This window comes from Ixodes scapularis, unplaced genomic scaffold (genome assembly GCF_016920785.2).
Source record: "Ixodes scapularis isolate PalLabHiFi unplaced genomic scaffold, ASM1692078v2 ptg000597l_1___fragment_1__unscaffolded, whole genome shotgun sequence".
Taxonomy (NCBI): domain Eukaryota; kingdom Metazoa; phylum Arthropoda; class Arachnida; order Ixodida; family Ixodidae; genus Ixodes; species Ixodes scapularis.
Genome location: NW_024610006.1, coordinates 933,619 through 960,235, shown reverse-complemented (window position 1 = coordinate 960,235; position 26,617 = coordinate 933,619). Strand labels below are relative to the sequence as shown.

Here is a 26,617-nt window from a genome sequence, read left to right as displayed (position 1 = left end):
GAAGCGAGGACACCAAAGTTTGATCCCAACTGCTGATACTTCACTACCCTTTCCGGAAGAGCATTTGATCCTTTCACCAGCTTCACAAGCTGCCCGTTACCGCTTTCAAATTCAAAAGCAGAATGGCCCCACAATGGCCCCAGTTGCTGCACTGCTTCCGCTAGGTGGAGTAACTGGTGCAGGCTGAACGTCATTGCTGGAGCTCCATACAGCCTCCCTGTCATGCCCACAAAGGTCCAGAGGAGTTTCTCTGAAAGCACAATATGACATTATTAAAGCTGGCCCGAAGTAGGACACAAAGAAACCGAAGGGGGAGAACTCGCGTGCAACATCAATGGATGCTGGAGTTACGGTGTCCCTCAAAAGTGCATGGACGGCCTCCACCAGCTTCTTTATGTACGGCCAGTATTGGTCCAGAAGGACCCTGTACATGCAGGGAAGCGAGTGGTACAGCAGCCAGTGGCGCCATTCGGAAGCCTTCCAGAATAGGCGTGTGCTCACTGCCCTTGGGAGTCTCGTGGAGCTGTGTGGTGGCTTGATTTCAGCCAGCTGGCTGTTGATGACAGCAATAGAGGCAGTGTTTCCTGTAAATAAACAGATCAAATGTTACTAAATAAATGAAAGCATTTGCCAGTCTGTTTTTGAAAACTGGGGCAGAATCTTTGGCAATTTAGTATGAAACATTTGGCTTAGATAAATTATCCCTCTTAAAAAGAGTGCAAATTCTATGTGCCATTACTCCGATAAAACATACGCTTGGTTTTCTAATACAAACGTCTAGCTTTATGGTCGAATCCACCCAATATGTAAGTGAAATCAGTGCATACTGCCTGCTAAAGATGACAGAAAGTGCAGCAACAAAGAAAATAGTTTAGACGAGACATAGCACGAAATGCCTTGCGTGGTTTAGCTCCCCAGTTTTGCCCATGCTCTTTTCCCGGTTTATCTTTCTACGTTACACAATCCAGCTGAATTCTTCGTTTTATTGCTCAGTGCAGTCAGTCTGCAGAAGTCTTACGAGGCTTAGCCTCCACAATTCATTGAGCTCTTTTGCGAACTAATAAGCTAGTTAAAGTACCTAGAAGCCACACTGACAGATGTAATGATCTGGTTCCAACCGGCTTGGTGTCCTGTACTGTACTGTTGTAAAATCTCTAGAATTGCATAGCGAACTGACATAATGCCTCCTCTCCTTTTTCCTTCCTTGTGCTAAAAGTTATTTAAAGATTGTACAACATGTTTCGAAATTGGCACCCTGGATTAGAAAGAATGAAACAGGAGATTCTCCTGATGTTCACTTCCAAAGTCTCTTGTTTAAGCTACCGTGATATACTGGGCATGCACCATTGTCGCATAACTGCCTACCCCATATCACACTTTTGAACCGTTTGAAAAGTAAGCAAAGAACATGCAAAGGACTCCCATTAAAGAAAAGGGGCAGAAGTCATTTCCAACGAGAAAGGAAATACCAGTGATGCTGATATACTTTTTAGTAAGCTGGTCTCCTCCACCTCTTCCATGTGACAGGGCTATATAACACTGGACGCAAATGTCACCACATGATGTGAGAAGAGCCTTGAGGAACTGACAGAATGCACTGAAAGAATAAAACACGTAAAGGACAAACACAGACACACACAGTTCTTTCAATGAGCAGCGAACATTTATGAGATGCCCATTACGCTACGACCTTGAACGACAAAGAATTGAAAGAAAACGAAAATATTCAAAATTTAATATAAAACCAATTTACTCACAAACTTTAAAAATACCAAATTAAAATGATAGCAAAAAAATTATAGGGAAAAACTTAAGGAAATTTCGTGAAAAAGGGGGAAAGGAAGAAAAAAAAGAAAGGAAATTAATGACGAAAATAATCCTGGAAAATGGGAACAAGAGGGACAAAGGACAAACACAAATCTCCAAACACAGCTAGGTTCTTGTCCAGCTCGCTTGTACCTTTACATTAACTGCATTATAATCAGGAAATTAACCCCTGAAAAGGGGGGAAAATAAATAAGAAAAGAAAGGAAAAGACAAAATTAATTGATCACAACAAGCTTTTTACGATAATTTTTACGCTAGAAATTCCAGCTTTTTTGACGACAAAGCCAAAGATGTCCCAGAGACATTGCTCACGGCATATCTGACCTTAAACGCTTCTATTGTTTCGGGCCCACATTTATCTATGTGTGAACTTAGCTAAGCGGTGTTTTCAAAGTGTGGGGTGCAATCGTGGCAGGTACGGGCATGCAGAACTATTGGGTGGAACGAGTCCGATGATGCCTTGGTAACATCTAAATGGTGTTCCCTAAAGCGAGCATTTAGGCATCTTCCGATGGCCGATGTATTCGCCTTCGCAGCTCAATGGACTCGAATCAAGTTCAATTTCAAGTTTTATTCGCCTCAAATACGTTCGTTCAAACGTATTACATGAGGGGGGTAGAAAAATACGAACAAATGCAATGATATAATGGAAATAAAAGAACTAACTAAGGTTAAAAATTAACAACAAACAAAAACTAAAAACAAACTATACAGAATTCAGAACAAAGTTTACAGAAACCGGGCACAACAGAACTGGGGACTCAGTGCACAATTTATAGGAAACACAAGCAGACATGGCGCTGAAAACATAGTACCAAAGCCAAAAATTTTTTGCGGAATATTTTTTATCATTCTATTCAGTGACTATGTCGTTTGGGAGAGAATTCCCATTTTTAATGGACAGAGCAAGAGGAGAGTATTTGTATCTATTAGTGCGACCAAATATAGGTGCAATTTTCAAGGAATGATCATGACGCAAAGAAATGTATGAGACAGACTTACAGTGAGTGAGCATAAATGATTGCATGTTGTAATAAAAGTTATGAAAAAGAGTAAGGCGAGCGACTGTCCGACGTGATTCAAGAGAAGTTAAATTAGAAAGAACCAAGTCTAAGTGGGAGACACTGGTTTTCGTACTGTAGTTTCGATAAATGATTCCAATGGGTCTTTTTTTATTTTTAAGGCCTTTTGCAAGGCGTTTTGTTCGGCCACGCTACCCATGCATTTGCGACCTCGCTGCACCAGGATAGAAAAGTGCGTTCATTTCGCGCGTGTGGGGAAAGGGGAGGGGGTCAAAGTTTTGACTTCCCAGTTGGGGGTGGGTTTAATATGCAAGTGAAAAAAAAAAGTCGAAATTTTGGAAGCCGACTTGGGGGGTGCGTTCATTACGCGAGTGCGTTCATTGTGCGAGTAAATACATACCTTACTCATAACTGTTGCAAAGCATGACTTGATGCACACCTCCGCTCTCTTTATATAAACATTGCCCTCGTACTCCACTGAGGTTGAGTGGAGGTAAACATCCAGGAGATCCAGGAACTGACACGTGCCGTGTTTGTGGATAACGTTGTTCATACTGAAATGTTTTTGGTTGACAAACTTTATTACGAGAACGGGAACGACGCCAGGCACATAGCTGTTTTGTGGTGTAAGGCTAGCTGAGTCGCACGTGTGGGTATCAACGCCGATTTGTGAGAAACTGCGAAGTGGGCACCACCAACCATAGTTTTCTAAATACATAACAGATCCTTTTTTCCCTTTTATTTTGCAAAAAGAAAGTTTATGCGAATTTTAAGAGTTCAGAGTCCACAGATTCGGCGATACCTTGCTGGCTGAACAACTTGATGGCTTGATCGAGTGGTTTCGGGTATGCGGGACTACTGGGCAGGACATTGGTGAGGTTGGTCGTTGAACGTGAGTTGGTAGTAGTCCTCAGGGATCGCGTTGTTGTTTCAAGCGAATGGTCAGATGGGGAATCGATTTCTTCTGTAATGCCCCCCCCCTCCCCTCCCCCGTCTTCCGCTCTGATTAGGTATGATCGTGGCTGTTGTCCGACTTGGACCACAATTCCGGGTTCCCATTTGTGGTTTCGACGGAAATAGACTCTCTCGCCTTGACTCAGAGGACGTAGTGGTTTGCTGTGTGCGTCACCATGTCGGTGCTGACACTTTTGACGGAACTGAAGGCGTGCTTGAACCTCCCTGATGTTGTAGTGCTGCTCAAGTTAACGCGGAGCAGCTGGCTTGAGGGTTGTGATCCTGCGGCCCATTAGCAGTTCCAATGGGGACAGGAGCTGATCCATCGGTGTGTCCCTAAGCTCCATAAGGACAAGAGACAGGTCGTTGCCTTCCTTCGGTGCCTTGGTCAAGCTGTTTTCATTCTTTGAACTGACCTCTCTGCAAGTTCATTCGACTGTGGGTAATCAGGAGAACTTGGATTATTTGTCATGTCCAAGCACTTGAGATACCCTTTGAATGCTTCAGAGTTGAATGGCAGGCCGTTGTCACAGACCCCTTCTAAAATGCCGAATCAAGCAAACTCCTTTTTTAGGGTTGCGATCCTTTGATAGCAGAGGTGTCCCCCTTTTGCTCTATCACAATGTACTTGCTAAAGTAGTCCACTACAAGTAGGTAGGTGACACTGTGGAGATGGAAGAAGTCATTGGTGACGATTTGCCATGGTTGTGTTGGAGACCGTCTGTCTCCCAGGGGCTCTCGTTGGTTCGACCGCTGGTGTTGCTGGCAGAGTTGGCCGTTGGGGACCATTGTTCTGCCAGCACCCGTTCTCCGAAACAATGCCGCGGAGCGGGGCGTTTTCTGCATGGGTCTTTGCAGAAAAAAAAGGCACTCTTATGAACTGATGTGCGGGCAAAGCTAACGCATTTCTTTCTCAGAGCGGGGAGGTTCAGTTGAGAGCATATCTCCCTAGCCTCAGACCTTAAAGACCCTGAAGGTCTTTCCTTGAGTAAAGCAGTTCTTTTTTCGAGTGCAGCTTCCACCTTTTCCTCTTAGATGTCCTCGTTCATAACAACGAAAACTACCATCTTTTCTTACTCTAGCAGCTTTAGCTGGGCGTTGCGGAGCTCCTCTACTGTTGAGTATACATATGACTTGCCTGGAGGAGGCAGGTGGGCACAAACGGAATGCACTGCTGTCCCTACGAAGTTCTGACGATCCTTTTCAGGGTTACTTGCTGCTACCTTGTAAACGGATGTCAGTTGGTCTACCCTCGATGCTGGAAGGTCTAGGGCGAACTTGGGCCCGTGAGACAGAAGTCCCACCGTGTCCGGGGAAAGCTGTTTGTCCAAAAGTACAACAGGGGGTTTCAGTTGAAGTCCGAAGCCTTCTGGCAAGACTTGCGTACCTCCCCAGGATTTTTACCCCTGCGGCCTCCAAGAGCCCGACTGCAGAACTCCTGAGGAAGAGGAACGAGGGTCTGTGGCGTAAAACGCATCGAGGAGTGCTGTCGTGGCCGGGGAGAGTCATTCTCATGAGTCGAAGTTCCTGGGATATCTCTATTCTTGAAATCTGCATGATCCTGTAGCTTGACAACCAAGTATGGGAGTGGAATCCCAGCACAAAGTCCACGGAGGCGTGGGCCACGTTTTTTCGCAAGCAAAGCCCCAGGGAGCGTAGACGGAGCCGCAGAAAGTTAATTATTGAGATGTAGCTGACGGCTTGAAGGAAGTTGCGGGGATTGAACACAGGGTGACGGGCGGACGTACTGAGTCAGGACATGAAGCTCACACAACTTGAATTAAAATTTAGGGAGCTTGTTTATAGAGACTTACAAACACAGAAAGAATAAACCCAAAGAGGTCAGAAACACAGACAAGTACATATCTTTCTTTTTTAAAGTTACTATATGGTTTTCCTCTTATCTTTTATCACGGCGACAGTATAGACCTTTGCAGAAACAGCTCGCTGGCCGCCGCCATTTTGCGACTCGAGTGACCCCTATTAGCCAAAAATTTCTGCCACCCGCCTGAGCTGTGGAAACCCGATCAGCGCGACTCCCCACCTGCATCGTGTGTTCGGAGTTCGCCGGCTTTCCTTCTAAGTGTTTACTCTATTTGCCTGTTCAGGATGCTTGCGTGTTTTTGTAATCTTCCACTGTGAGAACTTGGGAATACCAGGACTTATAGCCTTCTGGACCTTCGCAAGAAACGAGCGAAGAGAACGGGCGAAGAAAGCGAACGTCAAGCAGCCCGCGACGCAGGCCGTTCGACGTTCTTCGAGGATTATTTCCGTTGAGATAATCTCCGAAAAGCCTTCCCGGATATGTTCCCGGTCTTGGCGAGAAGTAGCTGATAGGGTCCGGGGAATGGGAACTAAATAGACACGTTCGTTCATTCGCACTAGTGCTGTGTATAAAAAACATCACTCTTCAAAACGTACCTCAAGACAAGCCGGATTCCGTGCGATCGTCGTGAAGTGACTGTCGTCGACACTGTATTTTGGATATGCTGTGTTATTTGAGACCTTTCTCAAATCATGTCCGGATAACGCGGCACCGTGGGGTACGCGTACAATATATGTTGTTCGATTTATGAGACTCGTTGAATTTCATATAGTGAGGGGGCTATACCCATGCAGTTCGGCTATCCTCTGGTGTGGTCAAATATATTAGGCAGTTAAGGTTGACACGGCTGAGTGTATAGTGCCGTTATAATCGCCACAGAACACAAAAGAAAAAATAAAGTGAGGCGATTTTGCCGCCACCAGCATTCAAAATTGCTCCTACGCAGGCTGCCACAGCCTACTGACGAGAAAACCCACAGCTCAGCGCAGTCGGGCAACACTGACGTACAGTCTCAAAACCAGGGATGCGCGCTGGAAATCGCTTCGTTCGAGACTGCCGCTGGAAAGGTCTATATCGAGGTCAGGGGGAGTAAACCTTGTGCGGTTTTTGATCTGGTCTGGAAACTTCAGGGAAGTGTTCTGGGTCTCTTTTTATTTTCGATATTTATAAACGATCTACCCTATGACGTTTCAGTTCAAATCAAACTTTTTGAAGACAATTGTGTGGTTCATAATAAAATGAAAACAAAAGATGATCAGATAAAATAAACCGTAATTTACAAAAAAAGAAAAAAAAAAGAAAATAGGCATTGGTGCGACAAATGACGAATCGTGGGGTTTCCACACCATATCAAAAATCATTATTTATGTCTATAACTAAAACAAAAAATCTGCTGGCCTATAATTATGACATGAATGGTTCTGAGCTTTAAGAGTTAAAGAATTTAAGTACCTAGATGTAGTATTTAATCTTGACTTAAGATGGAATACCCATATAAACAACGTGTGCATCAAAGCTAAAAAAGCACTGTGGGGCGACAGACGCAACTTTGCTGAAGCGACTCCTGAATGCAAATATGCTCCAAAAGCCAGGGTAGTCATAACGGAATAAGTTTACAGTGGCTTAACACAACAACAAAAAATTAACAACAACACAGACGTTTCGCCACCTATCCGGGTGGCATCATCAGTGTGAACTGGCCCGGTGGTTGGGAGAGTCAAAACCAGTCGACTCTAATCTACAAGTCCCCGTAAACGTCCGGTGGGGGGCCCCGGTTCGTCTTGCACGCCTCGGGGTCTCGGCGGATAAACCACGATTCCACGAACTTCCTCGGGCCTCACCTCTGCTCACGAGCAGCATTGTCCAAGTCAAACGTATGCGCAGTCGTCCAGCTGTGGTCAACAAGCTCAGACTTGCTTCTCGTGGCATGCGTGGCCTTCGCCACATCCCTTCTGTGTTCCTCAAGTCGGAATGTACCACCACCTCTCAAGCTGAGGGGCAACATTCCGACGTAGTCTCCTGCCGAAAAGTTATACAATGCTTGCGGCGGAGAGGCATCAGAGTTACTGCGAGTTGGGTAATTAAAAATAGAGATCACTACATCAAGCGCGGGGTGGTACATATCCTCAGGCACCATTGGCATTTCACTCCAAGTCACACGTACACCGTTCGTATTTGAAAAACATAAATCTAAAGCATTGCCTTGCTTATTAAGAACATTGTTGAGCCGCTTCAGATCCAAAAAAGAAGAGAAGTCTAAAAGATGGTTGCATTTCTCCTTTCAATAAAAGTTATCAGTCAAAACGTTGCACGCCTGTAGCTCGTTGAGTTTTTCTAACCCAACCAGACAACGCTGAAAATCACCAGGTGGCTTTTCTGGGGGGAGATAGAACAGACCAATAAGAACACGTTCTCTCTTTGCATACTCAATTTCGACGAACAAGCTCTCAGGAAAGTTTTCTAAATCTTGACGCCTCCTTGAGCTGTCGACCGCGACCAACACACCGCCTCCCGCTCCAGCTCCTTGAAACAAGTCACGGTCGTGCCGGTACACAACAAAACCAGGCGGAAAGTAATCGGAGGACCCGATGTTAGGACGCAACCAAATTTCCGTTAGACAGAAGATTGCATAATTAGACACTGTAACGTTACAAAAAAAAGCAATCGGCTTTTGTGCGTAAGCCGCGGACGTTTTGATATAATAAATCTATGCCAGGCATCACTCGTCAGCGGTTGTGGGATGTCCCTCTGAAGCGTGGAGCATGTCTCTCTGAAGGGTTCCTCTGAAAGGTTTAAAAAGGCTGGATTTAGGCCACACAGCTGGATCAGCAAGTTTCTCAAAATCCTCCGCAGCCGCGGCCACATGAAAGGAGCCGTAAGTGTCGAAACGGGTCTTTAGGTGACGGCACTCCACTTTGTTGATTCCAACGGAGGACAGGCGCGAAGAGTCGTCCTTGCAGATAATATCCGGCGCCAGCTTCGTAACAAACAGCGCTCTCAGACTCGTTGACGGCGAAACAACGCACAGCTTGTTGGTCTTGAATGCCCCGGTCAAATAATAATAAATGTAATAATAATAATAGTAATACTAATAATAGTAATTAGACGAGCCATACACGAAAAATATGTATTTTTAGCTCACCGTTTGGACAAAGTCTACAATGCTGTCCGAATGTACTTCTATGTTGCATTCAAGTGCCGTTTGATGGTTCTGCTACCGAGGACCCTCCTCCCTCAAGGCACGGGAGAAGAGGACGCCAAAGCGGTGTTTGCAAGCCGACGGGAGGCTAAATATGTTTAGTATATAGAGACATGGGCCACCTTTCCTTTGGGGAAGGATCTCTACGATGTCGTGCTCCACGTCGACTCCGCCAAGATTTTTGTACGAAGCGGTTAGATGTCTACGAGTGAGGATGGCGGTATTGGGTTCCTCGTTGTCAGGAGTTTGGAAGGCTCTATAGATGGCAAGTTTGACCGCGCGGCGGGTTTTCTGAATCAATATGATATCGGGGGGAGTTTGGAGGGACTGGAGGCAGTGTTAAAGATAGCCACGCTTCAGTCGGAAGCTGTGGTAATTCCATTGCCAGATAGTGGTTTGGTGCCTACTGAGGCGTGGCGGGCGTGGGAGAGGTAAAGCCATATTGAGGGATGCACTGTTAGAGGTAGGGTATGGATGGTGGGGGTGGTGGAGGAGTTTAGGACCCCAACTGGGATGAGATGTTGGTGAGTTGGTTTATTTGACTGGTGAGTTGGGCCAATCTGGAGGAGTACTTTGAGACAGCGTTTTCTATCGCCGTACAACGGCTGTAACGTTTCGCTCTAAGGTTTGCAGTCTGGCACTGAAAATGCGAGACATTTCGGTCATTGACGCTGAGTCGGTGTAATTTGTCTACGATTTTGAGGCCATAGTATTGATTACTCTATGCTTGACAGACTGGGCGGTGCTGTCAGGTGAGGATATGGCAACTGCAACGGGTAGTGGGGGAGGAGTACGAGTGGGCGCTGGAGGGGTAGGAGTTGGCGCTGGAGGGGTAACCTTTCTGTTTAAGGAGGGGTCGTAAGTCTGCATTTTCCTTCTAAACGGCAGTGATTTATTGTGTGAGGGTTTGGACCTTTTGCCGTAGAGTTTGGACCTTTTGCCGTAGGGTTTGGACCTTTTGCCGTAGAGAGGGGCGGTGATGAGAGACATCCGACGGGCAAGGAGAATAGCCGGGTCGTAATTGCAGTCGATTAGGTATTGGCTGATGTTCTCCGGTGGACCGTAATCTGGCACATTAAAGATGATTCCGCGTGAGATCTTCGCAGGATTTGCCATATATGTGGCCAGAAAATAGTTCTCTTCGCCCTTCAGAGGGGGTGCTGAGTAGTATAGTTTTGAATGGCATTGATTCGAATTTTATCATCGCGTGCCACGTTGTAATTGGTCTGGGCAGTGTTAAAGACGAAGTCTTGCAGCTTGCCTGTGCTCATCGAGCTTAGGTTGAGGCCACCACGTGCACGGATGATGATCTTGTAGTAGTCAGGGAGTCTTGCGAGCTGCGGCGGGCGCGTCTTGAAGCCAGGCCTTGGCGAGCTGCGGAAAACCGGACGCCAAACGCGCCTCGCCGCTCGACTTGGTCGTTTACGTCGCCATCCGTTGTTTACCCTTGCAAGTTTTTTAGCCCTATGTTTTGCAGAAAGGGAGCTACGCTTTGTAATTTTACAAAAACCAACCTGTGAAATATACCTTTGACACAAAGTTCAGATTGCTATGTGCAGGCGCCAATTTTTATGGCCCATTTTAGATCGAGCCTGGTTATTTCTGTCACCCTATACTTACTGCCAGGTTGGATCACATTGGCATCTTATTAGCCTTCCTTTTCTTCACTTGGCTTTTACTAGTATGCTTTCACAAAAGTAGGAGTGAGGTCCTCGGTCGACTTCGGCGCGAACCTTAGGATGAGAGAAAATGGCAAAATGGCCCGTTTCCCGCCTTTCATGTACTTTATGTACCCGTAGATCATTGTGAACACTACGAATTAGTTTTTAACCTCTAGGTGGTAGTGGAACGACTGGTTGGCAAGAAGCTATCGAAGGAACAAGCGAAAGTGAGAAACCAGAGCAGCCAAGGCGAGCAATGCTGGCGACACGCACGGAGTGACAGCGGATTGGATCTCGGATTGGATTGAAAGTGTCAAAGACAGTTGGTTGTAAATTAAAACGGAGCAGTAACTTGTTACCAGTATAGGGTTGTTGCACAATACCATGGTTCAATGCTGCTACCTCTTCGTGGATCTGATCAAAACCCACTGGAATCCATGTTGGAGGCATTCATTGCTGTTATCCTATGTTTTGTGTCCTTTGGGGCCTTGTCTGCATGGTACTTTGTGCACCCACTCGAGGTTGAAGACAGTCAGTTGCTCTGTGATTGTTTTAGCCGTAAAACTTGGTGTCAACGGAGCCACGGCCAGCAATATTGTTTTTTCTAGAATTCCGGAAATCATTAGGAACCAGGACAAGGCGACGCTCGAGCAATCGGTTTGCCGACATTATGAATGGCTCCCAACGGACACGCCGGCACAACCTCAACCAGGCGGGTAAAGACAGGAGTAGAACACGGCAAGTCCTAGGCGCTAACATCTCCAGTCCCGAGAGAAAGAGCGAAAAAAGGCAGAGAAATAAAGCAAACAAAAAGTTAGGCGTGTTCGTTTTGCCGCGACAAGTTGAAGTTGCTCGAGCACTTGTCAGGTTTATTTAAATTTATCACTGCGCGACTCCTGTGTTCTTCTGCAAAGACAGAAAATAACAAGGTAAAGACTTTACTGGTGATGTTTGGCTGCATCTTGGTGCATATAAAGGCCTCGGCAGCGATAGGGCTCATCGAAATCGCGAACTGGGACCGCCGATCTCCGCTTCTATGTTCCGCCATTTCGAAGCGGCCAAACGCAGGGGACCTTTCGTTTCGGATTATTATGTTAACTCTACACTCTTAAAAAAATAATTAAAAAAGGAATGGACGGGTGTTGACTGTACTCTTTTTGGAGAGAATCCGGGTTATCGCAAGCTATACTCTCTCTAGGGACCAGGAATATGAAAAATACATGCAAATATGAATCAAAATACAAATACAAAAATACTTCGTCAAAAATGTATTTAATTACGAGTCTAATTACATTTAAAAAAATTGCGGTGGCTTAGCTCGGCTATGCCAGGATATACGCAGCGTGAGCTTAGGCGCATAAAATGAGAGGTGCTATCAAGCAGCTCCGGTGCAGCGTCAGACTTGGCTACTGCGCAACGGAGGCACATAGCTGGGCACGCGGCGCCGCCAGTGCGTCTGCCGTGGCTGTGACGTCACTCCTCTGGAATGCGAAGACTGGCGAGGCGAGCGCGGTGGCGGCGGATCCCGCGGCGACTTGGCCTCCGCCCCGCCAGCTGTGCGCCGTGCGACGTCACTGCTCCTCGCACTTGCGCAGCACGGAGCATGGCTCATTATGCCAGCCACGCGAAACTGCTCAATTTCGGCCAGTGTAGCTCACGCTACAAAAAGCATTTAAATGCAAGATACAAATACAACCAAATGTATTTGTTCTCTTCCAAATACTTTTCTAAATACATTCCTCAAAATTTGCGAGAGCGACTTCAGGGCACCTGCAACGGGTTTCTACGTATCTCTACGCACACTCTGGAGTAAGTTTGCGAGGCTCTAGTAACGTAATAGAAATATAATCACAAAAAAATGTAATCAGCTTGGACGTAATAGGTGAAAAAGTACAGAGCCTCAAGCAGCTTTTTTTGTCGATTACATGTTGGTATATACCAACAAAGAACCGAGACGACCAAGACACGGAGCACTAGCTAAAGAATTTTTTATTGTTGCAACTCGCACCAGTTAACGAAAATCTGGACGACACGCGCATTTAGAATGTTCCAGGCAAAATTATGGATGGAAATCAGGCTGGAAAGCATCACAAGTTGTCACAGGCGCTTATTTAGCCAGTCTGCCTGTGAACGTCGATTTCATCACTATTCTTGCCCTGGACTAGCACCGTAATCACAAAGTCACTAAACGCTTGTGCTTGATTAAGAGACACTGCATTCGGTGCAGAACGTAGTTTTCTTTCTGCTCTGGACAGTGCCAATAAATTAGAGGGATGTATTTTCGCCCACAAAATTGTATTTAATTACAATTGTATTTGAAATACCCACCTTTTAGTATTTAAATACACACGTCAAATGCATTACCCAATTTGTAATTAAATAGAAATTCAAAATACACAAAGTATTTGAAATACATATTTCAATTACTTGTATTTGAAATACCGCCTATCCCTGCTAGGGATAGGTAATCGTTACCTTTCCACGACTAGTGTATGTTTTACTCTCCCATACGAGTGCTCACTTAACTTTTCTATAGTCACACAAATGGTTTTGCAAGAGTCAGGACTGTCTACAGGTTTTGAATTTCAGAGTTTGGTGCATTATTTTAACTGCCCTTTTTTGCTCCTAAATACAATTGTTTAAGCGACAACCAGTCTGTCGTATGTAAGAAAAAGTGTTGCCTGAACTCTGTACTAAAGAGTTAAGCACGCTCTCCAGGAAGAGTTATTGTAACCTTAGAAGTGGTGCCTGCACTCCGTATTAAAAAGTTTAGTGTGCTCTATAGCAAGAATTAATATTACATAACAGCAAACTTAGCAGTTTATATGATCCCTTCCTGGAGACTGCTTTACTCTTTCATACAGAGTTAGGCAACACTTGAAGTGGGGATTTAATTACTCGCACTAAAGAATTTTGTAGAGTAAGTACAACCCCATTTGGAAGTGTTGCCTAAACCCAGTATTAAACAGTTAAGCACACTTTCCAGGAAGGGTTCACACGAACTCTGCTCAAGTATAGTGCTATGTGCTGAGTGTAAAATCACCCAGTAAAAAGTAACGTAAATGCCTGCTAACAGAATTAGGGGAAGGGAAGTGTACAATTGGCTCCTTGTTAGTCAAACGTTTGCTGAAACAAAAAAAACTCTACTGGCAAGTGGCATTTTTAGCCTGTTGAAGTGCGACCACTGTACTTTTATTTTTGCAGCTGTTGTATCAAATTTCAATACCTCCCTTGATTTCTCTGTAATGTGGAATAGTACTTCTGTCCTTATTATGGGAGCTGCTACATACAACTTGAGACAACTCAAGCACTTTGCAATGAACAGTAGCCCTAAAATCTAAAAGCAGCTATGTATATGTTCACAAGGGGAGGGTTGCATTGGAAATGTGGAAGTGCAGCTGAAAAAGGACATAAAAGAGGGAGCATGAGCCTGTTCGGAGGCCATAGGTTTTCATGAAAAGTCAGCATAGAAAGGATAAAAAAAGTAGAATAGAGCTCAATAAGCCAACACTTTAATGTTAGGACATGGGGAAAAAAGGCAAAAATGGCACACATATTCCCTCTGGTGAACAAGTTTCTTACTTTGTGATGAGATCCAAAGCCAAGGCAGACTTTATATCGTACTTCAAATCAATGAAGTGCCCAATCCGTCCGTCACCTCAAATAAGTGGTTCTCCAACACCGCAGTTATGGCCTTTGAGTCCTCTTTGTCAATTCGCATCAGCGGATAGGTCAATCTGTCGTGTCGGTCCTCCTGTGAAGAATGAATGCTTAAATGTAGACTCAGCAGTATGAGAAGGGAGGAAGCAACTCACTAAGTGTAGAAGGGTATGCACTTGGGCTAGTTGGTGATCCATATTTCCGAGGGAAAAAGCGCTAAAAACAATGAACAAGTAGAAGTGTTGTTGGTTTCTGTTACTTTTCCATTGTTTTTAGTCTTTTACCCTCGGATATATAGCTCGCTAAGTGCCCTTAGTTAATAGGAGTGCATTCATTTGTAAGACAAGAGACCATTTGCGAAAATCCCAGGAGCCATTCACAGGATACGTTCCAATACTGGTCTGGTACTTGTTTTCTTGCCGATTAAACAAGAGTCCGAATCGAACACTTAGGCAGCACTCACTGCTGGCTCACTCAGCCGCAACTACCCACGACTGTTTGTATCCCCTCTGATATGAACATCTAAGAGAAAAATGAACCACATCTCTCTTTTTTTCCTTTGTATGCAGTGGCAGCCATAAGGGGTTGCATTTATTTATGGCAGGGAATCCCCAAGTTTGCATACCCTATTAGTGGCATCGGAAGAAGAGGGCAAGGCAAGGGGGGCAATTGCCTCGCCCTCCCGCTTCTCTCTGAGTGACATTTTAAACTATTATAGCAGACAATACGGGAGACAGGGACGGGGTTTAGCTCCCTAGCACATCACCCCTCCACCTTCCAAGCAATACAAACTCAGCTGGCTGCTGCCCATAGCGATGAAAGTCATAGCTCTATATAGACTAGCCTTAGGGGTAGGATGAATGGAAGTTCTTAACTTGAAACTTGAGATCATGTCCGGTTTTCAGTTTTGAAGGCGTGAGGTCGCATCCATGGATAAGGACATAGGGGGGCTCCGAATGCGGCCGAAGCGCCACCGGCTTTCACACCCGAACTCCGACCAGGCAGCGTTAGCTTTATATGAACGGCGGGTGCTACGGCCGGGGACGCCCCGGGCACGTGACGGTTAGTCTCCCCTCTGGCTAGGTCAACGAAGGCCACCTGGCTAAACCTGCTCTCCGCGAACCCCCTCTCAGCAAGGCCCCCCGGACAGCCCGACGCGCACCACGTATGGCTACCTTGGGCCCGACTCCCTTCGTTCACCTAGACACCGGCGCGGCCGCGCCATCGCCCCCAACCCCATCCCGGTGTCCGGCCGACTATCCGCCGACCCTCTTGGTCCACACCGACATACGAAGAAACCAAGCACCCCGCTGGGCCAGGAGTGACAGGCACGAAGAGATCGGGGGGTATGATATTGCCCCCGATCCGCTTAAGGCAGGCCATGGCAGCTAGGGCCACCTCCTCAGCCGTCCGGGAATAGCCCATCGGAAACGCCTTTGAAAACTTCTCCTTCTGCTCTTCGGGAGAGCCAGCCAGGCGGCCTCACCGTCTTCGCCTCCTCGGAATTTGAGGCTCTCCGCCGGAGAGAGCGAGTTATGATCTTTGGCGACAAGATCCCTGACATTGAACGACAAGGGCAGGATCGGGCAGCCCCCCTCCCGATGTTTCCCCGCCGTCTGCACCAGCCGGAGCAACGGGTCCCAAACGAATGGGGCCCGCGGCGGCGGCTTAGGGCTCCTCTCGACCGCGAGACTCCGACAGTCTCGCTATGACGTCGAGTCTGCTGTACCCACTTGGCCGGGAAGTCTGGTATGTCAACGGTGGGACCGTTGATACATTTAAACAAGTCGAAGGTCCCGACCACCTCAAGTTGATCTCCCTTCCACGTCACTGCCAGACCCCGCTGCGTGGCCACTGCCGACAAGGTCGCGCGAAGACCTTCCTTGGCCTCCCCAATGTCTGGCAGCGTCACGGACCCGCGTTTGCCAGCAAAGAAGTCGTCAACCGAGATATCGGCCAGGACTGGGTCTGGTAGATCCGGAAAGACACGACGCACTCTGTGAGTGCCAAAGGCACGAGTTATAGTGGTGGACAAGGCCATAGGGTTAATGAGGCTCGGGTCGGCAACCCAAGCCGCTCTGGCCTCCAGCAGGTCCCTGATGAGCGGGTCCTGCTCTGCCTCAAGTGCCTCGACACGCTTAGCAAACAGATCATCTTCCCATGATCCTTGCAGGTCTATGATGCCAGTCAGATTGTTGGTGCAAAGGGGAGTCAGTGGAAAGCGCCGAGTGCTAATACGCGTGGACTCTACCAGACGGTGCCGGACAGCCCACATGACAGTAGCAAACGGGTCATCGTCAAGCCTGGCCGCATCTCGGCCCTCCACTGTTCTAAGTTCGACGGCATTCCCCTTCCCACGGAGAATGAGGCCATACTGCCTTTTGAGAAGAGATTTGAAAGAGAACATGGGAGTTCTTAAAAACTTATTCAATGTCCTCTCTCTGAGACTCAACCACGAACGGATAAGAACAAAGCAGCCTCACGAGCAACAACTGTTCTAAACCGTAATTCGCGTAGATGTACGACGCTACCTCAAGTGCGTCCAGGATTTCTCTGGAACGTCCTTCTCCGACCCTTCTCCCACAGATCAGATGTCTTGGATATCGGAGGCCCCCAATTTTTAGATCGGGGCCTCCGACATCGGAGACATTCGGGGGATATCGGGGGGCATTCGTCCAATTGGTATACAATATGTTAGGAACGTTCTTAATATTTAATTAGTTTGAGCAACCTATTGTATTTCAATGCTGACTACCGTATATCATAGTTTATTTCACAACTTTAGAAGTTAGCAAATGCAGGTAACCTCTAAGTTTGGGGACACCATTGATTAAATATTGTAATTACAGCTCTACATGAAGCTAATTTACTATAAAGTACCATTAAACCTTAATAATATAAAAAAAAACTGTACCTACTGAAATTCACAAACTCAAAAAAAAAAGAAGCAAAATAAATATAACAGTAGCCCAACCAAGAACATACAGCTTCGATTGGTCAGTGTTAAAAAAATTGAAAGAAGTGCCACATTCCAAAACAAAGCACGCATCGTGGCGAGCCCAAGCTGTGCCATAACTGAAACTACTAGATAGCTAGTGAGCTGCTCACATGCACCACTCCATCATGCATGTGCACAATAGATGTGGGCTCTGAATTTCTGATTTGCATGTGGCATGGACTGGTTGCACCACTCTGAAGGCAGGTGTGGGCACGCGCATTATGTGCCAGAGCGCATCCTTCAGTATGTCCAGTAATGCTGAGGTGAAGTTTGCCCAATAAGTTGAGTTTCTACATGGCTTCATCTGTTGAAAACTGCTCTGCCAGCATTTTGTGATGCTTTGTGTGTGTTCATCAAATTGAAGATTATATATTTATGTCAGAACCGCTGGAGCCTCCTGCTAAACAGGCGTGTTAGTTTTATGAAGGCAACAAGGGCGGCAGTGGCTCCCCGCCCCTGTCTACTCCCCCATCGGAAAGCAAAGAAAGTTCTGTTGAGAGCTGGGGTCTTAAGAGATCGGCAGAAGTTCCATACCATAATTCCTCGACAAGACAAGTTGCGAAGTCCTTCAAGATCATGAGGGTTTTGATTAGCTCCATGGCAGGAGCTGCAAGAACAGCAGTTTCCCTTGTTTAGTGAGCAAACATTATCTCCAGCAGTCACACTGTAATCAATAAATTGTTCATATGCAGTAAGGTTCAAGGTTCAAGGTGTTTAATGGCACAACTTCCACACAGCCGAGTGCCTGAGGCAGCCAAAAGGCAGAAGCCCATACAACCAAGTGCTGGCTGCTTCCTCTCTTTCTCCCCAACTGGAACAAGTTTCTGCACTCTTGGCATTCCTAACTAAGGAGACAATCAGGTCTTTATATGACTTTGATATGGAAACTTGTCATCAGTGTAAGATGGCGTGCAAAACGATGACACTTGAAGAGGAGCAGCCAGACGCTGAATCCTTGTATCCCTCACCATGGTCGCTGAGCAGGTGGCACCATGGTTACAACTGATCCTCGGCCACAGCAGTAACGGTATGACCTAGGACGGTACCCTGGACTAAATGGTGTTCTGCTGCGGTTCGGATCCAGCTGTGCGGGAAATTGGCACCTTAGAGATTTCTTTTTCTAGGACAGGGTTTATGCATGTTGAAGCATGGCATCAGAAGTTGAGTTGTATCAAGAGCGTTGAGAGTAAGTGCTCGGAGAGCTTGTCCAGTTAACTTCTTGTCCCAGCATCTCAGCATGACTGTAATCTGCTTCAACATTAAAAATAAGTCTGTAGGTAAGTAGCTAAACATTCGGATGCTTACTAATCTGCTGCACCTCTTCTTTTTGTGGAGTGCATGACGACACTCAGCTTAAAAAGAGCTACTAGAATATGAAGATGCCATCAGTACAACGAGAATATGGTGAATGTAGGCATAACGGAATGGAAGTCCTTGTTACACCTGGTCCACAGATCACGGAAAGTTCGTCGGAGTGCTTTTCACTCTGAATGGCATGCACACAAACTCGCAAACCGAAAGGCATTGTTAGGCTCCTTTTGAATTACCAATGGCTTGTCTGGTATTGGTGCTACGACTTACCAGATCGACCTTGGAAAATATGGCAAGCTATTGTTGAGCAGTGTAATGAAGGTGCTGATGCAAAAGAACTGTGTTTTTCTGTTTTGTAGCAGCTGTATATGGCAGAACTACATCGTACAGCGCATGAATTATGTGCAAAACTAGCTTTTTTAAGTTGATGAGTATAATCAGTGCGTAGAACGCACACATTCATACATGGATATGTTAGCAAAAATAAAAACTAATGTCTCGTTGCAAGGACTCACACAAAAAGCGGAATTTGTTGAGAACCACATGTAAACTGGTAAAATCACTGCAGTACACTAACAACAACAAAAAAGATATTTTTATGTTGGCACACCACGCTTCCTCCGCATTAAATTGTGCATACGACCGCTGCTGGAAATTCTGAGGAAAGCAGTCTGAGTAGCCACAGTCGGCAGCGACCCCAGACATGCTCAACGGGGTGCGAACCGGACCTGGATTGGCCTCGACATCATTGTCGTCGCACCCGTTTCGCACCCAGGCGGAGCCTGGGGCGCTCAGCACGTACTGGGCCGTGGCGGGCAGCTGGGCGAAGAGGCCAATAACAGCTGTACGTGTTGAAGTCTTGGAGAAAACACAGACGGCAAGCGTCGACGAGTGGCTTAAGGCTAGGTACTTCTAGCAGAGTGTGTTGGATAGACTGCAGCTCACGCAGGAAGAACTGTGTCTGTCCCTCGTCTATTTTCAGTGTTTTTATTCTCACTGTGTGAACTGTGGCCTAAGGCTGCAGCGTCACGTGGCGAGAGTAGCAAGGGGGCGTTGCCACTCGCAAGCTTGTGGATGTCTGTCGAAGGGCAGCGGGTAAAGATGTATTTAGGAAGTTGTTTGAGCTTGCCTGTCCATAGTCTCAATGCTCTCTTTAAAGCGGCGTAGGACTGACGGGATCATGCAAGCCTTCTTTTTCGGGCTCTTAGAAGGCCACCTCTCCTGAGACTCCACCTCACAAGCCTGAGCCTCGCGGCTCATCGCTTCGGGACAGGGGCCCGTTCGTCTGCAGCTCCGCAGGGTGCGCACTGGAACCCGATACCCGAGCAAGCTGCCTTTAATATTCACCACTCCAGGCTTCTTGCGCATCTCGATGAACTCTGTTGACTTTGCGCTTGAGAGCGGCCTTTTCTTCGTTCACCTCACTACATCGCACAGTTCTTCAGATTCTGGAATTGTTGAATTAAGGTGCATTTGGTTATATGCACTTCGATCAACCAGTTACTTATAAAAAGAGGAATGCTAGGGGGGAGAATTTTCGGCATACCTGGCACGTTGACAGTCTGCGCGTGGTAGTAGCCCCCCTTGGTTGTTATGTTGCCGCTCCAGAAGACATTGTACAAAAAGTCTGGGTTGAAATCCCCGCACGTAACGGGGCGGAAGTCTTATATTTCTTCTAGGGACAACCGCTGTCGTCACGGTCTATCTTATATCCCACCAACGCAAATAATTCGCACATCACTAATCCAAGCTCTATGTATAAATGGTAACAAAGCTTCCATGGAAGCTCATAAGGCGCGAATATGGCGGCTCATTGGGTGCAGCGCCATTTGTGAGGTGTGCGGCATTGCCGCTAGTCATGCTGGCCTGCGACGTACGGGAAGTGACGCCTTATTAAAAACAAACAGAAAATGACGCAATTGCCTCTTGACTGCAACATCACGATTGCTCTTCGCTAGTGACACAAAATTTAAATGCCTTTCGCCAGTGACACGAAATTGAAATGCTTTTTTTATGTGTTCTACATGCCTGCGCAACTACTGTCCTTCATAACTTGCTTCATACAAAGTAAAGTGAATGGTACTTAAGCAGGCACATAGAATACGGAAGAAAAACAATTAGACACGTTGGCATTGCTACTTGTAGTGCATTAGACATTGGAATCTATCACTTCCATATAATCTCTTTAGCAAAAGAACCACTTTTTTCATCAGTTCTGGGAACCACCAATAAGTTAATATATTTTTGAAATTATCCAGTGTGTTACAGCACGTCAATGAATGGATGCTTATTATTCAAAGTGTCGGAGGGTTAGGCGAGTGGCCAAGAGAAGGCGCCACCGCTTGGGAGACGGGGGGTGCCCGGAAAAAACAATAAACGCAAACTCGCCGGACAGTACTGACTCCCTGCCCAACCGGTACATGGTGGCATGTTCGTAGTTCTTGCCTTCGTCCTCAGTCAGCTTCAAAGAACAAAGAACGTCCTCCCCTTCGCGGCCCATGGCGTAAACGTGTTTACTTGCGTTTCTTGAGAGCGGAGACGCAACTCGGTGATTTTCCTGTAGCGTTGCCATCTCGTGAACCACGTCTTCCACGTGTGCGGCTGGTGAAAGTCGAACTTTTCCAGCAGTTGTGTTGAAATCGGGTTGAAGTAGCTGCTTCCCGCTTGAACCGCTGCTTTTTGATCCGTCATGTTGGACCGGCGTTGTTGCGCAGTTACGCGTGTCCGCTGCTCCCACTGCTGCTTCGGTTGTGCGTGCCGTGCCCGCTACTGTTGCTCTTATCGCTGACAAACTAAACCACTGAGAGACCGACTTCGTCATGATGCAGTCTGGTACTGGGGAGAGGCTCAGCAGCAAGCCTTCCAGCAGACCAAGGCAGCTCTCATCACAAACTCGGCATTGGCAATGTACAACCAAAGAGACCACTTGACACTCTTGGTCGATGCCTCATCCTATGGATTGGGTGCTGCGCTCCTCCAGGAGTCCCAAGGCGAGCGATGACCAGTTATGCATCCAAGGCACTAACGGAAACTGAGCAACGCTATGCCCAGATTGAGAAGGAGGCACTAGCCATCATGTGGGCTAGTGGCCATTTCCGCACATACTTCCTAGGGCTCCAATTTCATATTGACACTGACCACAAGCCCCTTGTGCCGCTTCTCACCACGAAGCGTCTAGATGAACTCAGACCTCTTCTGCAACGTTTCCGCATGCGACTACTGGAGTATGGCTTAACGATCTCCCACATCCCGGTAAAGAAGATCCACCCGGCAGATGTGCTGTAACGCAAGCCACTTACTGGAGCAGGAGAAAAGGAAGCTGCCGACCTGGAGGAAGCCGTTCTGGAGTATGAAGTTCTCACAGTGGATCTGTTACCTGCGTCAACAACACGCTCTCACGGATCAAAGATGAGATCGGGAAGGATCCTGTCACGTCTGGAGTTCTGCTCTACGGGCTGGCCGAGCATGAGAGCTCTACCACCAGAACTGCGGCGATACTGCGAAATAGCAGGTGAACTCGAGGCTGCATTACTGTTTATTGGTCTGGGGGACGACTACAGCAAGTAATATTAAGCAATTATTTACATTGGAAAAACGCGCAGTTAGGTCAATTGATAATTTACCTTGGACTGAATCGACTTCCCCTAGCTTTATTAAACATGGAATATTAACGTTAGACAATCTTTTTTGCCTAAAGGTTCCAATTTTAGTTCATACTCAAATAAACAGGAATCCCGCAATATTTTACGAAACATATTTATTTAAAAAACAAATTACAATTTGAGACACCAGCAGTTTTCAAAACCTAAAATAAGAACTAATTACGGTACACAAAAAACATCCTACCAGATACCCGATCTTCTTAACAGAAATTATTGTGTATTCGAATTAGCCCAGACAATAGCGTCCGTGTTTCTTTTCAAAAAATACCTTACGGTATACTTCAATGTGCCTAGTGTGTATTCCTATTATAGTTCACATCAAAATAGATTGTACATTTTTGAGTGTCATATTTTTATCTTCTCAGATATTGTTTTATTTTTTATTTATGCTGTTTTTGATTCATTTCCTGTGCCCTGCTGCTGAGTGCTGTAACGGGGGTTGGGGACCTAGTCAGGTGATTCGTTTTCGCCTTTTGTCCCAACCTCCCTGACCTGACTGTCCCAACCTCTCTCGCCACGGTGCGAGCTTGAAACGGGCATCGTCCCATTAAGCCCATTTCCATGCTTTAAGCAGTAATATCGTCCAGTTATTTTAATGAATATTTGTCCCGGGTTTCAGCACCAATATTCTAAATATTCCACCGACGGTGTCTTATTCTCTGTATGTGGATGATGTGCAAATTTCAGTTTCTTCTTGCAACCTGTATAGTTGCGAACGTCAACTGCAACTGACAATCAACAGAATGAGCAAGTGGGCAGCCGAAAATGGGTTTCGTTTCCCCCCGACAAAACCGTATGAGTTCCGTTTTCGCTGCGTCGAGGGTTGTCACCAGACTTGTGCACGTTACTGAAAAATAGTAAGGAATTACAGTTACAATTACTCAAGGCTAAATTGTAATTTATTACAATTACAATTACCCTTCCATAAAAGTAAGTGACCGTTACCCCAAAAAGTAATCCGTTACTTTCGTGGCGTTACTTTCAAGAATATTGCCTTCAATTAAGAAACAAAAGGAAGAGGGTTATTCAAGTTTTTATTGTTGCAACCTGTCCCATTTGCGGACAGGCGGCGGCGGAGTATCGGGTATCGTTAATGGAGTGATCGGACCGATCGACTAAAATTCTCGATTCTCAAAATCGCAAAGCTGTAGAAGTCATCATACATCTAGCCAAAACTAGAATAAGAGTTGATTTGTGCCCATCTTACTATACCGGCATATATTGCCAGGCAATAGCAAAACATCGTTGTAACAGTAAGGTGATAATTAAATAGTAAATAAGGTTTGGCTCGATATTCTCCTTCCTTTGGTTCTGAACAGGTCGAGCCTCGGTTGAGACGTTGGTGAATAAATAAAAGTTTCCAGTAAATGAATATAGTAATCGAAAAAAAGGAAACTCATAACAACAACTAATTAGAACGTCGGTTAAAACAAGGAAATGTAAACGCACGTTTGTCGTGTGTACCTTTTTTGGTGCCGTTTAAAAACGCACGGAGCACGAATCGACTGCATTTTACTCCGGTGTTCTCCAGATAGACGTCCGCTGATGCCACGGGCAGCAAAGGGCATAGAACGAAGTAAGCCGCGCTATGGCCCCACTCTTGAGTTTCACTCTCTCCCCAAGCCCAGAATATCAAGTCTACGTCAGCCACCATTATGTTTTATTTGTAAGAATATCTGCTTGAGATAAGATGCGTCCTGCTGGGGGAAAAACGGGAAGAAGAAGAAAGGAAGACTATTACCATTTTGGAAAGTGCTCACAAAAAGCTGACTCACAAAAGGGGTGACTGAGATGCAGATAACCTGGCTGGAATTCACAAATGAAGTGGGCCAACTCTAGAAGTTGGACTACAAAAAATTAAGTAGCTTTTAAAACAGGGTAAGGTGAAAGAAACAGAAGAAAAAATACATCCTGTTTTCGAGAAGATAAGTGTGCAGCAACGAACGAGGATGCTTGTGGCAATAGCACTTTCGGTTTCGGAGCTGGCAGGAACGAGGCCATGTGCTCACGAAAACCTTTCTTGATGCAGGCGATTGTTCCGTTCTGCCTCGTCACCGCTGGCATCAGTTTCCTGAGTCCAACGTCAGCGCAGCGTCAGCTGCATGCGACGTCAACGACCTATCAGCCTTCCCGTCAGACGATTCCAAGTTCTTCGGAGTTCTTCAGGGTTCCACCCGTCCCACCCTCCAGTCAACCGAGTGGACTGTTCGAGTCAGCATATAAGCCGACGCCTGTCACGGAATCCCTGGGTTTCGGAGCTGGCAGGAACGAGGCCATGTGCTCACGAAAACCTTTCTTGATGCAGGCGATTGTTCCGTTCTGCCTCGTCACCGCTGGCATCAGTTTCCTGAGTCCAACGTCAGCGCAGCGTCAGCTGCATGCGACGTCAACGACCTATCAGCCTTCCCGTCAGACGATTCCAAGTTCTTCGGAGTTCTTCAGGGTTCCACCCGTCCCACCCTCCAGTCAACCGAGTGGACTGTTCCAGTCAGCATATAAGCCGACGCGTGTCACGGAATCCCTGGGTTTCGGAGCTGGCAGGAACGAGGCCATGTGCTCACGAAAACCTTTCTTGATGCAGGCGATTGTTCCGTTCTGCCTCGTCACCGCTGGCATCAGTTTCCTGAGTCCAACGTCAGCGCAGCGTCAGCTGCATGCGACGTCAACGACCTATCAGCCTTCCCGTCAGACGATTCCAAGTTCTTCGGAGTTCTTCAGGGTTCCACCCGTCCCACCCTCCAGTCAACCGAGTGGACTGTTCGAGTCAGCATATAAGCCGACTCGTGTCACGGAATCCCTGGGTTTCGGAGCTGGCAGGAACGAGGCCATGTGCTCACGAAAACCTTTCTTGATGCAGGTTAGTGATTTGCCATCTGGCCCTTTCCGATCTGTTGGTGGTTTCCTGCCAGCTCCACCCAACCAACTATTCTTGATTGCGAGCACTAGGAATAAGCACTTTCATGCCATAGTGGGTAATAGACGCAAACTATATTACAGGAAAAAAGTGTTATTTGTGCTCTTGTTGCTGTTGTTAAGTGGCGACGTAGAAACTAATCCTGGTCCTGCAACTAAGGAACAAATGGAACTCATACAATCTATGTTCACTGAACTGCAAAACGGTCAAAGAAGTGTCCTCTCGAAGTTAAATGTTATTGAAAGCAAACAAACGGAGATTCACAATAATATAGAGAATTTAATTGCAAAAAACGAGCAATTTGAACAACGGATCTCAGATGTTGAAGTAAATAGATGAAAGCTGGAAGCAAGACTAGACGACCTTGAAAATCGGAGCCGCAGGACAAACTTGGTGTTTTTTGGCATACCTGATGACACAGTGCGAGAGTCATGGGAGGAGTCAGAAACTCTTGTTAGACGCATCTGTAAAGGTAATCTAGATATCGATGTCACCTCAATACAAAGGGCCCACCGTCTAGGTACTTTCAAGGAACGTAGCTGTCGGCCGATTATAGCAAGCTTTCAAAATTGGAAAGAACGTGACAACATCATGCGCAACGCCTTTAAATTCAAAAACTCTGCTTACAGCGTTTCCGAGGATTTCAGTGCACTTGTCAGAGAGAAAAGGCGCAAGCTATGGGACTATTCCAAAGAAAAACGACAAGATAAGAACAACAAAGTATATCTTACCTACGACAAGCTCGTTATCAACGGAGACACGTACGCCTGGGATTTCGAACAGAGCATGCCTATACTCGTTCGTAAAAAGGCTCCACCGATTCAGCAGGATTGACGCCGTGCGAGAGATATCTGTCAAAATGCCGCTTTATCAGATGTAGATGTCTCGGTATTACTTGTGAACTTCCGTAGCATAAAAAATAAAGTGGACGATTTCTTATCTCTAGTCGAGACAATCAGACCCAAAGTTATTATGGGAACGGAGACATGGCTGCATGACTCGGTTTCTAATTGCGAAGTTTTTCCCCCTGGTTTTTCCGTATACCGCAAAGATAGAAATGGACACGGAGGTGGTGTCTGTTTGCTAATTTAATCAGACTGGAGTAGTAGTGAACTAGTTTTTTCCGAAAACGACACTGAGTCTGTATGGTGTCGAGTAGTTTTACCTAAGGGGACCACTTTAGTTTTTGGTACATTTTATCGCCCCCCAGATAGTGATGCGTACTCGATAGACAAATTGGGTGACTTGTTGACGACAATTCCAGATAGTGTATTTTTGGGAGGAGACTTTAATCTACCAGGGTTCAACTGGTCTGATGAAGTTCTTGATACAGATGGACCCCGCGCTTACTCGATGTTTGCTGACATAATCAGTGTATTTGGATTTGAACAATATGTTAAAAAACCGACGCGAGAAAATTCTGTCTTGGATTTAATTTTATGCAATTTTCCTGGCGTTGTATCCGAGGTCACTCTACTTCCCGGCATAAGTGATCACTGCGCGGTTGTTGCTAAGCTCTCGGAGCCCGGAACGCGAAAGCAAGCGGAGTGTCCACGGAAAGTATTTTTGTACGACAAAGGTAAT

General features: G+C 46.3%; 1 long non-coding RNA gene across 1 annotated transcript; it reads right to left on the bottom strand.

The window, feature by feature from the left end:
• Positions 1-502: 502 nt before the first annotated feature.
• Positions 503-14,311, bottom strand: LOC121834157. The gene is made up of 3 exons (XR_006077107.1): positions 14,071-14,311; positions 1,487-1,597; positions 503-584 (listed from the first exon to the last, which is right to left on the bottom strand). It is a non-coding gene; the product is annotated as an uncharacterized LOC121834157 (long non-coding RNA).
• Between the last annotated feature and the right edge of the window lie 12,306 nt (positions 14,312-26,617).